The 9,345-nt window shown below is 44.1% G+C and overlaps 1 protein-coding gene across 3 annotated transcripts in view; it reads right to left on the reverse strand.

Annotated features, from left to right (window-relative positions):
* LOC106877962 (uncharacterized) overlaps positions 1-9,345 on the reverse strand; it is a 433,893-nt gene that overhangs the window by 213,022 nt on the left and 211,526 nt on the right. The window lies entirely within an intron of this gene.

Consider the following 9,345-nt stretch of genomic DNA (forward strand, 5'->3'; position numbering starts at 1 on the left):
ATATATATATATATATATATATATATATATATATATATATATATATATATATACATGTGTTTGTCTATATATAAGTGTGTCTATATACATATATACATATACATGGCAAAGAAGTAATGTATCTCAGTCTCGCTCCATCTACCCAACATTAGAATTCAAATAGCCAGAAAGTAATAAATATTCTAAAAGCAACACATACATACATACATACATACATACATACATACATACATACATACACAGTTATATGCATACGGACATATATATACATACATGAATATGTATGTATGTATGTATGTATGTATGTATAGCTGTCATTCAATGGGCAGTAAAGAACAATATGCTGTTGAACGAGGATAAATTGGAGTTTGATACTCTGAAACTCCCATACTCCCTCCCTTTGGATGAAACTCACGTGGAATCAAACAACATCAGAGACCTAGGAGGAATTGTGGACAACATAATAAGCTGGGTCGCTCATATAAACAGCAAAGTTGACATGACCCAAAGATTATGTTCCTGGATACTCAGAGCTTTCCAGGCGAGAGATATCAACACTGTTTTGCTCTTGTCCATTTTCGCCCGACCCCACTGTGGTCTCCCCACACAAAACAAAGTATTATGAAAGGGGAAGCACCTCAAAGGTCAATTACAAAATAAAAGGTAGATGGCATGACATGCTTTGACTATTGGGGTCAACTAGAAAAGCTCACTTTTTATTCTCACCAACATCATTAGCTACATCATTAGCATGATGTGGAAAATATTCCATCAGCATAACCTAAATGATGTTGGCATCACCTTTAAGGTACACACAAGGTATTGGCCCTGTGCTATCCGCCCACAAGGTAAGTCACACTCGCATCTCATAACGATACGGCATGATTATTTCACTTCAATTGGTCCCGCTCTCTTTGACATTACACCGAAACACATTAAAGCAGAAACAAACCCCATAAAGTTCAAGAAGTCTTTGGACAAATTCCTTCAAGAAATCCCAAATAAACCTCCTACACCCGGATATACCTTGGTAAACAATAGCTCTCTACTCGAGTGGGCCATGCTGCCCGAATCCTGATTTAAATGACTTCACCAGATGGTGCTATTAAGTTAGACATGGTCTAGATCAATACTGGCCAAAACCTACCAAAGTATCTATCTATCTATCTGTCTATCTATCTATCTATCTATCTATCTATCTATCTATCTATTTATCTATCTATCTATCTATCTATCTATCTATCTATCTACCATAATTCACGGAAGTTCCTAACTATCGAGAACAGTAGACAGCGCAACCTTCCACAATTCTACAAGTCATTGCAGACCAGACAACCGTACCACTCTACGGACTACCACACCAAAATCCACCGATGGCAAGCACTCCCCACCTCAAGCAACAAACTATATTCCACTCCGCTACGGTCCACCGCAGTCCACCGATATCCAATCCTCCAGACCATAGCACAGTAAACGAGAAACCATCACATTCGGCCACAATGAGCTGCTCTCTTTTTACGTTACAGTCCACAGACCACGAATGGGGCTTTCAACAAACCATTCTACACTACGGTCTACTCGTGCACAGTCTTTCATTCTAAAAGCCCTCACTGTCTTCCACTTGCACCACATCAAACTAAACCACATAGGACCATATTAAACCACATCATATATCACAAAATCACAACCTCAACATCAAAGTCACCAGAATTTAAGACAAACCACAATTCTAAATGCACTCAGCTCAACATACTGTAGTCCTCCATGCTACCGTCCTTCATTGCCCACCATGTTTCACCAAATTCTCCAACATATTCCACTATATTTAACTTATCCACACAGTTCTCTATAGTTTCACACAATTCCTACCTAACAACAATGTCCACCAGGCTCTACCACACCACACCAGACCACCCACTGTCCACAACAGGGCATCACTGTTCCCACAGCACTCACTATTCTCGTCAGTACCCACTGTCCTCTATAGTACACACTGACCACCACAGTGCACCAGCTGTTTCCTGCATCAACCAAACTGTCCACCATGGTGCACCACTATTCCCCCAAAGGATCCACTGTCGCACACAGCACCTACTGTTCCCTAATGACTCCATGTCCCTCATGTTACCCACAGCATGTTACTGTCAACCACAGTACCCTACTGTCCTCACTGCACGTCCACCACGGTAACCAATGTCCACTACAGAACTCACTGCCAACCACATTCCACCACTGTCCACCACAATACCCACTCTCCCTCAAAGCACACACCATCCCCACTCATTCCACCCATTGCCCCTTGCTGGACCCCACTGACCCCTAATGGACCTCACTGTCCCCTATTGCACCCATTGTCCCCCACAGCACCCACTGTCCTCCACAGTTTACTAGTCCACCACATTAAGTATCTGTCCACCACTGTTCAAGAGAGTGTATCATATCACTCCACTCCCTTACACACTACACCACCAAACCCTCAAATCCTCCGCTGTCTCACGCAGAACCTACTGTTCCATAATGACATCATTCTCCTTACAGCACGTTCACCACATTGCACTACTGACCACCTCAGTACTCACTGTCCGCTACATTCTACCATTGTCCACCAGAGCAGCATCCCACGGTCCACTACATATACCGCTTTTCCCTACAACACCCATTGCCCCTCAAAACACTCACCAACCCTACTGCAACCCATTGTCCCCTCTGGATCACATTGTCCTTGTTCAACCCATTGTCCTGTAATGGACCTCATTGTCCCCTTTGTCGCCTACTGTCCCCATTGTCGCCTACACTCCCCATTTTCACCTACTGTCCCCATTGTTGCTTACTGTCCTTATTATCACCTACTGTCTCCTACTGCCTCCACTGACCCGCTCAGCACCCATTGTCCATCACAGTTTACCAGTCTGTCACATTAACTAACTGCCAACCACTGTCCACAGCTATTTACCTCAGCACTCCACAAATCGCACACTCCCTCAAAGCACCCATCGCCCCTATACAACCCATTTTCCCCAGTTGTACCTTTTGTCCCGCACAGAACCCACGGCTCCCACTGTACTCCACAACACCCATTGCCCACCACATTTCACCAGTCTGCCACATCAGCCTAGAGTCCACCGGCGTCTACTACTCTTTATCACATCATGTCGCTCTCCAACACAGTCTACCAATATTCCACACAACACGTTCACCAAGGCGCACCATTGTCGACCACAATATTATGCCCGCCCCACAGTATCCCATTACACATCATATTGCACAACTGCCCAGCTTCATCATCACTGTCCGCCACAGTGAACCATTGTCTACAAGAGCAGCATCCCATGATCCACCGCATTTCACAAGTCTTCCAGACCACCCACTATTTCCCATGCCTCCACTGTGTCCCATTATCCCCATTGCACTCCACTATTCCTCATAGCACCCACTGTCCCCTACAGCACCCACAACTCCCCACATCACCCATTATCCCCCAGTGCACCCACTGTCTTGCACTGTAAGCCACTGTCTCTCACTCTCTCTACCTATCTCCCACTATTCTTCATAGCACTCACTGTCCCCTACAGCACTCACTATCCACTTAGGCACCCACAGTCTCACACTGTCCCCCACTGTCCTCCATTTTACTACACTATTCTTCATAGCGCCCAGTGTGCACCTACAGCACTCACTTTTCCCCTCCCTACAGCACCCACTGTCTCCCATTATAAGCCACTATCCCCCACTGTCTCCCATAGTCCTCCACTGTCCCCAACCTTCCCCCATTGCAGCCCACTATTCCCCACTGCATCCCACTGACCTCACAGCCCCCTTCCGTCGACCACAGAACCCATTGTCCACCAGAACAGCACTCTGTTGTCCACCACTATGCACTTCTGACCCAATAGTATCCCACTATTGATAACAGTGCACCACACTGTGCACCTTAATGCAAAATCGTTCCTCACAGAATCCCCTGTGCGTCATATGCAGTACTTTTTACAAGAGAAGCATCCTACTGTCCACCACATTTCCCTTTTATCCCATTGTCCGCCATAGCACTTTACTCTCTCCAGAACACTCCACAATCCATCATATTGAACCACTGTGCACCTTTGCCCCCGCTGTGGACTTTTGAACCTATTGTGTACTTTTGGCTCCAATGTGCACCGTTAGCTCCACCGTACATCTTTGGCCCCACTGTCCACCTTAGGCCCCACTAACCACCTTTGACCTCACTATCCACCTTTGGCCTCACTGTCCACATTTGGCCTAGCTGTCCACATTTGGCCTAACTGTTCACCTTTGGCCTCACTGTCCACATTTGGCCTCACTGTCCACCCCTGCAGCATCCAATAGTCAACCATATCTCACCACTGTCCTCTGCAGCACCAGTACCCCACAGAGCACCCACTGACCCGCACGCCCCCACTGCCTTCCACTGTACGCCACAGTCTCCTACTGCATCCCACTGCTCCCCGCTGTTACTCCACTGCGTCTCACTGTCCCCACAGCGCTCACTGTCGATCACAGAACCTACTATCCACCAGAACAGCACTCCACTGGCCACCACAATTCACCTCTGGCCACCACAATTCACCTCTGGCCCCACAGCATTTTCTGCCTATCAGTGATTTAGTGTCACACATAGTATCCCACTGTATATCATAATTCGCAACTGTCCCCCACAGCACTCACTGTCCTCCATTGCACCACTGTCCCCAACAGCACACCCTGTCCACCATATTTTATATCTAACACAGCATCCACAGTTCAACACAATAACTCCTGTCCACCACATTGCACTCCTGTTCAGAAGAGCAGCATCCCATTATCCACCCTACAACCCTACACACAATGCACTATACTATAATCTACCACAGCACAAGACACCATATGATGGTTTACTAAACCATTATCAACCACACTGTGTCTCACCACAGTTCTCTACAGTCTATTTCTCTACAGTGTACAAAATATCCATCACAGTTCCAACACACCAGGCTCCACAACAATCTACCATACTCAAACAAACGAAATTTAGCGCCACTTGACCTCATCAGCACAGTTCTTTCCACCATAGTTAAACACCGGAGTTTATTAAAGTCAATGAACGTACAATGAACAATGTTCTCCATTACCACTGACCAACCTACCACTGTTCACAAGAGTTTCCAACAACAGCTCACAAAACTACTGACCGCCAGAGTCGATCATACCGCAGTCCAGTATAGTTCATCTCACACAATCAGCTAATGTCCACTATACCACATCTCACCACGTTCTATACCAACACTGCAAATCACAAAATTCAACCAACTCACTGTCCACTGCAGTGCCTCCTCTGTCCACAAGAGCACTCTCTAACAAAATTTCCTATCCCCATTCACTAAAGTTTATCACCGTCTACCCAAGTCCACCTAAATCCACTACAGTCCATCACAATACATTACAGTCTTTCCCAGTCAAGGCTACCACAGTCAACGACAATCTGCTATACGGATGTCCAACACATCGCTTACACCAGTCTAAGACAACGCCGCATTCAAAATACTGTTCACTATACCAGATTCCAGCAACATACAGTCCATTACTAACTAAAACTGCACCATACTACGTTTCGCTATACCACAGAACGGCACATTTTATAAAATCAGAGTCTACATCATTCCACTATAGGCCACCACACTGTAGTAAACCGCATCACTCTCCACTGTAGACGGCCCTATCAATACACCGACGTTCACTACACCACAAACTACTACAAACAACCTCAGTCTCCAACAGCACGATACACAGAATTCCTCCAGAATCTCCACCACATCCAAAACACAGCCCTTGTCCTCACCTCATCCCACAACATTCTATGCATATATTATATAATTTATCGCAATAGAGTGTACCACAGCCTACCACATCACAAACCAGCATACGAAAGTCTATATACCGCAGGTCACAAAATCTACACAAGTTCTTCACACTGCATCAAGTGTTTAACATCATTAAATTTCATTACACAATAGCATACAATAGTCTGTCACGTTACATTACAGTCTAACACGAAGTACTAAATACAGCAGTCCGCAACACCACATTCCTCAACTCTACGCATCACCACCTTCGCTCTCTACTGCATCTCAGTCTTTCTCAACACGTAGCACCGCGCCACACAAAACCATATCTCACTCTACCACGCCACCTAATAATACCGGTTTCAAAATTTGGCATATGGGTAGCAAATTCAAGGGACGGGTAAGTTGATTACATCAACCCCATTTTATGGCTGGTATTTATTTTATCGACTCCGAAAGGATAACGAGTAAGTCGACCTCGGCGAAATTTGAACTCAGAACGTAAAGACAGACGAAATGCTGCTAAGTATTTTTCCGACGTACTTACGCCTTAATCGCAAAATAACACCACACTATTCCACCCTACTCCATCACACCACATTCTAATAAACCCTACACTGCCATACCACATGACTACATAGACCTATACTACAGTCCTGCACAGCACAGTTCACCAAGCACCAACTATCACATAACACTCTACCACATTTTACGATATCCCCAACACACCAAATTGCACCGCCGTTCCAAAGAACACAGTTTCACAAATGTCCAGCAGGGAGCATTGCACTGCATTAGACCACACCAGTACTCAATATTTGTACAACTTTAGAGTCTATTGCTCAAGTAGAGAAAGACAACAGAGTAACGCCATTTGTAGTACCATGTGGTGGACTACGGTCTGATAGAGCAGCGTCGACAGTGACCTTTTGCTGACATGCCGGTTCGCGGGCTGTGAAGAATACTCGTTTGTGGACTATGATGGACAATGATTGATTGTGCTGGGCAAACGAGAACTATGCTTTGGTGGACGATAGTGGTATTTGTAAATTGAGGTGGGTTTTGTTGAAGTAGACACTGTTGGACTGTCACTCACTGAACAATCGAGGTTTGCGGTTGTAGTGCGGCGCATTGTGGTGAAATAATGGAGGGTGTTGTGTTCGAACGTAATGTGATAAACTGGTGTGGACAGTGATCGACTATCACATGGTGCAGTGAAAGGCTGTGTAGCAAATTACAGTGCGAAGTGATGTAAATGGATTGTGACAGGTTAAAGTGGCGTGGTACGTTGTGTGATGATAATCATCACTGAGGAAGAATATCCTGGAGTTACACAGGATTTGTTGTTGAGTGAGATGTGCCATGTCGTAGCTCAATAGATTATGCAGAGCAATGTGTTTTGGTGGGATTCAGTGGAGTTTGGTGTTAAGAACTCTAGTGGACTATGATGTTGTGGAATGTGGTTGAGAAAGTAAAATACGAGGGTGAAATATGGTATCTGAATTAATCAGGGGAAGTTAAGTTAAGAAAAGTTAAAAGTACTTATGAACCAGAGAAGGTGAAAAAATGAAAAGGGATGAAAAAAATGAAGGTGAAAAAATGAAAAGAGATGAAAAAAATGAAGGTGAAAAAATAAAAAGAGATGAAAAAGTGAAGGGAAAAAATGAAAAGAGATGAAAAAATGAAGGTGAAAAAATGAAAAGAGATGAAAAAGTGAAGGGAAAAAAATCAAGAGATGAAAAAATGAAATGAAAATAGACTACACAAACTTCCCAGCAGTGCAACATAACACACTCCATCATACTGTTGTCTACTGCATTACGTACTCTAAACAGCCCATCACAGTTACTACACATTCTGCACTGCCTCGTATTGTCCAGTACTTTTGATCACAAAATTATCCCCTACATCCAGCATACCACATCTTTGTCATCCTCTCCTATAATTTCCCACATACGACCATTCTATTTTATAACTCTACAGTCCACCATCGTTTTCACAGTGATATTCCACGATTGTTCTTAACACTGCAGTCTACCGCTGCCCTCCAGAACATAGTACACCATGTCAGAGACTATTACAGTCCATCAACCCATGGTGGAGGACACCATATTCAACCTCAACAGACATCAGCATTTCACACACAACTACACCATTCTCAATTACACCACAATCCATCATATAATCGCTCACGAACACGCTGCACCAGTCACCACATTACACCACAACTCAGTACAACGCACCATGGTTCAGTACATGATAGTTACCCCATTATCTCAACATAAAGTACAGTTTATCAACCCACTTCATTACAGTCAGCCACATCTCAATCGACCTTAATCTATTACAGCCCACATTTGACCCCACATTTCACCGTTGTTCACTACAGTCCATCAGAATGTACCGCACCACAGTCGTTCAAAATGTCCTACACCATAGCCCACCACAAACTATCTTACTGCTGTCGTCCATAGTCCAATATTGTCCAGAACAATTTACCACCATCCCACCAGAGTCTACCTCACTAAAGTCCACCACTGTCGACCTCAGGCCACCAAGTACTATCTAAAACAGTCTACCAAAGTTTCTATAGTTCTCATCGTCCACTATAATCCACTACATTTGAATATATCTCCATCAGTCCATCACAGTCTACCATTCCATACCATATCCTTATCACCGTATACCCCAGCCTACCTTTACACATCCCAGTATATACATTATATCTATACAGTTTCACCACATTCCACAACATCATAGCCCACTAGAGTTCTAACACCAAACTCCACTGAATCCCAACAAAACACACTGCATAATCTATTAAGCTACGACAAGGCACATCTGACTCAACAACATACAGGGTGTTCAAAAGGTCTCTCCGCAGTGAATTTTATTTTCATCCTAACTCTTCAAGAGTCAGACTCGCCAAGATGAATTTCAAAACATGTGTAGAAAAGTCAACTTTTGTATTGAAAATAAAGGACAACACTTTCAACACCTCTGATAAACATTATTAAAGTCTTGTAAAGTCTAATATATTCTTTTGTAGTCTTATACCATCTTATAAATATTTATTTTGCAATAAAATACTTACTGCTGAGAGACTTTCTGAACACCCTCTATATCGTGTAACTCAAGGATATTGTTTATCAGTCTACCACAGTGATGATTGTCATCACACAGCGTACCACGCGACTTTAACCTGTCACAATCCATTTACATCTCTTCACGGTGGAGGCGCAATGGCCCAGTGGTTAGAGCAGTGGACTCGCGATCGTAGGATCGCAGTTTCGATTACCAGACCGGGCGTTGTGTTTATTGAGCGAAAATACCTAAAAGCTCCACGACGCTCCGGCAGGGGCTGGTGGCGAACCCTGCTGTACTCTTTCACCACAACTTTCTCTCACTCTTTCCCTGTTTCTGTTGTACCTGTATTTCAAAGGGCCAGCCTTGTCACACTCTGTGTCACGCTGAATCTCCCCGAGAATTACGTTAAGGGTACACGTGT

The sequence above is a fragment of the Octopus bimaculoides genome, chromosome 5, assembly GCF_001194135.2.
Source record: "Octopus bimaculoides isolate UCB-OBI-ISO-001 chromosome 5, ASM119413v2, whole genome shotgun sequence".
In the NCBI taxonomy this organism is placed as follows: domain Eukaryota; kingdom Metazoa; phylum Mollusca; class Cephalopoda; order Octopoda; family Octopodidae; genus Octopus; species Octopus bimaculoides.